Genomic DNA, 6,000 nt, shown 5'->3' on the forward strand with positions numbered 1-6,000 from the left:
AAAGCAGTCCCCACATTTGTTTCATTCCTCTTCTGCTGGCATGAACTTATCTAATAAGGCAGAGATAAAGCTACTGCTAATTAAGGGCCAAGCAGAAAGAGGTTTTACAAAATGAATCTGGAATTTCTACAGGGGAGTAAACATACTGTAATCTTTCATTTCTGATATTAATGTTTAGTATAAAGAAACCCTATCTTCTTTGGTGGGGAGAGGGTGGCAGGGCTGGGAGAGAGAGCAAGCAAGCAAGAACTGGAGTGGGAATGCAGCACGTTGATAGGAAACAGACTCCTATGACTCCATTTTACATGTAATGATCAATACTAGAGAACCAGTGAGACCCGTGAGAAAAAATGTTGCTCACTAAAACAATAACATCATGATTAGAATAGAAAGGCATGAAAATGTTAATAATTTTATGTATAAGGCTAAAATAATATAAAAATAACAGGCTGCAAGCAATTTAGGACAGGGACATCATTTCCTATATGCCTGTACAGTGCCTACTCCAGTGGAGAACAACTGATCAGCCTCCAGGCTCTACCACACCATAAATGTCAAATAAAGATAAAATAAAAACAATGAAGGAGGTTGTTCTGGAAAGGGGAAAGATGATACAACTAGGAATCAGTGATGGTGAATAGGGATATACATTTTAAGATTGATTTTAGCAGACCTCCCTTTATATAGCATAAGTGTGTTTGCAATTTTGTAGGCATTATGGAGGTCATTTCAATGTAGCTACTGAATGTGATTTGCTGGAAAGAGTGGCTGTGTTTTAAAATTCAAGCTCTATGCCTGAAATGTGTTTGAAAAAAATAGTTCTTAGAAGCTTTTTATAAGTGGGTAGTCGATAACCTGAAGAAGATAATTGGGGGGGGATGTATAAGTAGAGATGAGTTTTGCAAAATTATTTGATTGTTAAAAAGAATAAGGTGGTACCGAAGGAAAGTTTCCTAACACAACCTCCTGCTGCTACAGCTTCGACTTCCAAGAGAAAGGATCCTCGCTGATTGTTTTGTTTAAAACAACAAAGACCCATAAAATTAGACTGACTTCTTAGATTTTTCCTCATGTTCATACTTTTATTCCAAAAAGTGTTGCACTGCAGTGCGCCAAAGGGAAATGCATTACTGCAATATTTCTCTTTGTTTTTAGACACAATAAGACTGACCAAAGAATAAAATTCTAGCAAAAATGCCAAATATATTTGTAGATTCTTGCTACTACTCAAGTCAGTGGGAGGTCTGATTTCAGGGTCAGATAGACCGAGTCCATAGATATTTCCAGGGTATAATTTCAATCAGAAGATGATGACCTAGAACAAGCCAAAGCCGCCCCCTCCCCTCCACTCCAGTTTTTTTGGTGTTTTAAACCAGGGGAATCTAGAGAGGCGTTTACCAAAAATGCAGACAGGCACCCAACCAAGCAGGCAAGGTGCCTAACTCCCACTGACTTTCAAAGAAAATCCTATCAAATCGAAATAGCTGGAGCCTGAATTTCTATCCCAGTGTATAATTCTGTGTTAGTACTGTACATCAATCACACTAATAGGTGGGAAACATGGTAAATGGTAAAATGGTAAACTAAAAATGTAAACTGAGGCAATACTGAAGGAGTGGTGCACAGGAAACTATGCAAAATCAATGTCTTTTTTTATTTACCCAGTCTGCCTTGTAGCTTAACAAATACTGCATGAAGTCTTAGGGGTAAGGAATTTATTTGAAGTGGGTTTGGAAAAAGAAAAGAATGGAAAAAACGATGGAAGTCCGAGATAACTGAATATATGGAAACAATTCTTAAGGCCAGTTCTGGTTCTGCAAGTAAATGGGCATGAAAACAGGCTGCGGTCCCACACAGATCTGCACAGGTGTCGTGCAATCAGCAGGACCCCACAAAGCATTGGGAGTCACGAATGCTTAGCACCTCGCGGGACTCAACTGTTTCTTTGTGGCATTCACTGTAAATAACGGTGAACTTAAAAATGCTGTTTGTCACAAACTAAAGCATGAGAACCTGTGTCAGAGTATGAAGGATTTCCATTAACGCTCCACAGTTCAAGGCGCGTATTATATCCAAGGGAAAAATGTCAGACGCTGAGCTGTGACATTTTGAGCTATTGTGAATATACTTGTTCTAGCATTTTCCTTCTCAACACAGGGCACTTAAGTTTACAATTATAAGCCATCTCAAAAAGGTGCCTTTAGAAAAAAGGGAAAATGCCATTTTGGATAGATAAAAATAGCTAAATAATTGTTTTCCTTTATTCCCTAACCATGTCATTAGAGTCTGTGTGTGATATAACTTGAATTTTCCCAACATGAACGCTTCTTTTGACAAATTTGTTTTAGGATACCATTGACAGGGCACCTGTGATATGTAATGTCATTAATATGCTGCCACAGTAGCATATACAAGAGCTCTAGATGTCTATCTTAAATCAATGATTAATGCAGGCAGCTAAAAACCTTCCCAAGAGCCTGGATCCTACAACTCTCATGCAAGTAGCCCCACTGATCGAAAATTAGATATCTGTGTTTCTACAAACATTCAGGGAGAGATCTTTAATTAGGATAAACAGACCAGGCCCCTTTACAGAACAACACCAATTTTCAGCAGCTGAGAATCTGGCTTTGCTTTTTGAAGCTCTTTTTGGTTATATCCAAGCCAGGTCTGAATGGTAGCCGTGACACTGTATCTGCACAAAGGTAGGTGATGGCTCCCAAAAGTATCAAATGCCCCTCTGCGTTATCACCCGATGCGGAGATTTCCGGGAAGCGATCAACCACAGCAGAATCAGGGCAGTGTGGTGTGTTACTCAACACATTATTAGGAGATAGCACTGTAGATTAACATACAGCATTTCACATCAAACTCAGTATCGTGTATATAAACTTAGAATTCATTGCATTTATGACCCCATTCAGGAACAGTGGCCTCAAAAACAGAGTCCACATATAGTGTAAAGCCAAAATTGGCCTCCCACTTGCGATTTATCTTTATTGAAAAAACGATAGTATCAGCTTGACTATTCTTGGGGTCCTATTTCAGAACTGCTCTTTTACAAGACAGCCACTCCTAGCCCCTTGCTCCTGAGGGGAGCTACTTCCCCCTCTGAGTCAGCAGGACCCATTTAAAACTTTTCCTAGAAACACCAATACTTCCCAAAGAGCAGAGGGTTTTAAGGTAAACAGTCTCAGCTTTTACATCCCCCTTGATCATAAAATGTTCCTTGCAGCTTTCGAGCGCAAAATAATCAAAATTCTTCTGTTTCTCCAAAATCTGGTGATTTTAAGCTTTCATCTCCAAGTCATTTGCTCCATTTGCACCTGCCATTAGCCTGAACCCTTCCTTTCCATACCCACTTCCTTCCTGTTCTGCTAATCCAAGGTGGAGCAATACAGCTGTGATATTCCCCCATCTCTAATCTCATCTTTTTGCTTCTGTCCTAAGGATTTCTGCTAGTTCTTTAAAAACAACCCAAAGGGAACCACCAGCTCTTAACAGGGACACCGCTATAAGCAAAAGCGCAGGTCATTTAGACTCCCAGAAACCCACTTCAGACTGTTCTCTCCCATACAAATTACAAGTTTAAAAGTTTTATGTATACTCTCCTGTCCCAAAGACCTGAACACCAAAGTTTGGGGAAATGGGTGCATGCAAACTGGATAAGACTATAAGGGGCTGTCTAAACTCCAGAAACACTCTCAGAGAAAAGTATAGCAAAAAGAAACATTATAAATAGGATCTAGTCCTTGTATTTTTCCAGGCAAAATTCCCATTAATATTAGTAGTAGTCATAGGCCTATAGCACTTACCAACATTTAGAAATGAGGGCTGAAACTCTGGCTGCCCAAACCCCGAAGCGTCTCATTTTAGTTATACAACCACCATGCATATTCAAGGAGAATTCAGACTCAGAAATCTCTCATCACTCTCAGAACATATTCTCTAACCGAAGGGTTTAGGACACCAACAATAAAGTAAGAGGCTAATGAATAGTTTTAGCCCTAATTGGAAACGTGATTAGTATATAATGGCCAATCCTCTTTGGGGCTTTGAAAAAGGAATACACATCATTTACCATTAACTACAGTGGGTATTCAATCCCATTAAGCTCATATTTTAAATATACACAATTAAAGTTAATCTTACTTTTCATATTTCTGTTGCAGAAAATATGAAGACCAGCTTTATGTTTGTAATGGAATTAGTTCATCATTAGTGGGGACTTCAGTTAAATCATTAAATGCGGAACTGGCTTTACCGATTTCATTCTTTTCAATATTCAGGGTGAATATCCATAAGCCCAACATACAATTAGATGCAGATCTTCCAGCATGCATATTTTTAGTGAAAAGATAATTAAAAAAAAGTGGTTTCACAGGGCTTAACAATCTCTCTCTCAGAATTCATTGTTATTGCTGAATAAGTTAAAATACAGCTGGCAGGACTACTTATATCCAGTTTCCCCTCGAGTCATATTTTGTTGCCACTCAGTAAACTTAGAAACAGGTAAACATAGCAACAAGTGGCCGAACAGCTGCGTGGAAGTCAACATTTTCTTGCCTTTGTCCAGCTTATAAAATTATACCACCGAGGAACGCATTTCAGATTTATCAATAAAGAAAGCTTGTGTCTGGTGGTAAAGGCAACGACAGGACACTAATCTACCTGAAAAAGGCAACGACGAGTGTGGTGCAAGTGACTGAACATAATGAAAGTTCAGAGCAATGGCTTTCAACCTGTGGTCCACGTACTCCTGGAGGTCCGCAAAAGATGACTATGATCAATCAAAAGTACGTGAATACCCACACTTACAATTCAAAGGAGTCTGCACCTCCATTTAAAATTTTTTAGGAGACCACAAATGAAAAAAAGATGAAAAGCACTGATTTATAGTTTGAGCTGTTGTAGTCAGGAACCATTACAGCAGGGCCTGCACCAGGCAAAGGCAATGAATGCTGGGCTGCCCAAATTGAGAACTTACTTCCCTGAAGAAGCAAACCTTTCTTGTGGAGGGCCTTCTGCTTTATGCCAGGAACTTATGAAGGGCTGGGTTTAACCAACCACCAGCATATTCAACGGGCCAGTCAGGTCATCCCATGCAGTGACTTTGGGTCATGTAACAGATCTGTGAGATCAGACTGCCACGGCTAGCAGGGACTGTGATGATGAGCAGGTTTAGAAAGTGTTAAAATCACTGACAGCCAGTGCAGTTGCTGAGAAGACAGTCCTGTCCAGACAAGGCGAAGAGTCCTTGGTCGGAGAGGACAACCGGAGCATTTCCCAACCCACTGGTACTCCCACTAAGTTCTTTGGTTCAAGAAGGGATTTGAGTTGGGCCTAGCTATTGGTGCTGAAAGCGATCATGATCTCTTTCCTTTCCTGACATACCTGATGGCGTCCCACTACTACACCTGGAGGAAGGTGGGTCCCAATAAGACCAGTACAGCCATTGCGTTAAACTGCGTTAGAGCTGCTGGCCTTTCCACTGTCACTTGTTCTTCTGGATCTCCCCCACGTTCCTACTATAGGAGAAAGTTCCCTACTTAAAGGCAAGGGAATGAAGGTTTAGAGAAGTACATCTGCAGAAATAGCACTGCTGCTTGGGAAGGGTATCATACTGGAACAACTGAGGCCTGTTCTAGTGCTAGGGTGAAAAGTAAATGAATATCCTGATTCTGGAAAAGCCTTATTGGTCAATGCTAGTATTAGTACCGATGCTGATATGACTACTCGTCTCCCAAACATTCTCCACAGGGTCAGTGCCTTATTCCTATCCTTCAACGTTGAATAAGGTTTAACTCATATTCTCTTTATCAGAGTATCATACCAAGCAATTTAAGAAGAACTTGTACTCAATGTGTGCATGGCACTCAGCTCCTGAAGTGGACACCATGGCCATTTAATGGAGGGGAAAAGAACAGTGAATCTCTCAGGTTCTTAACTCTAGAAACTCAGATGCAACAGATGTACAAGCAGGTTACAAATACTCTTTCC

The 6,000-nt window shown here is 40.3% G+C and overlaps 1 protein-coding gene across 1 annotated transcript in view; it reads right to left on the minus strand.

Moving 5' to 3' along the window:
- Positions 1 to 6,000, minus strand: part of HELZ (helicase with zinc finger) — a 152,983-nt gene that overhangs the window by 14,912 nt on the left and 132,071 nt on the right.

The sequence above is a fragment of the Alligator sinensis genome, unplaced genomic scaffold (assembly GCF_000455745.1).
Source record: "Alligator sinensis unplaced genomic scaffold, ASM45574v1 scaffold282_2, whole genome shotgun sequence".
Classification (NCBI taxonomy): Eukaryota; Metazoa; Chordata; order Crocodylia; family Alligatoridae; genus Alligator; species Alligator sinensis.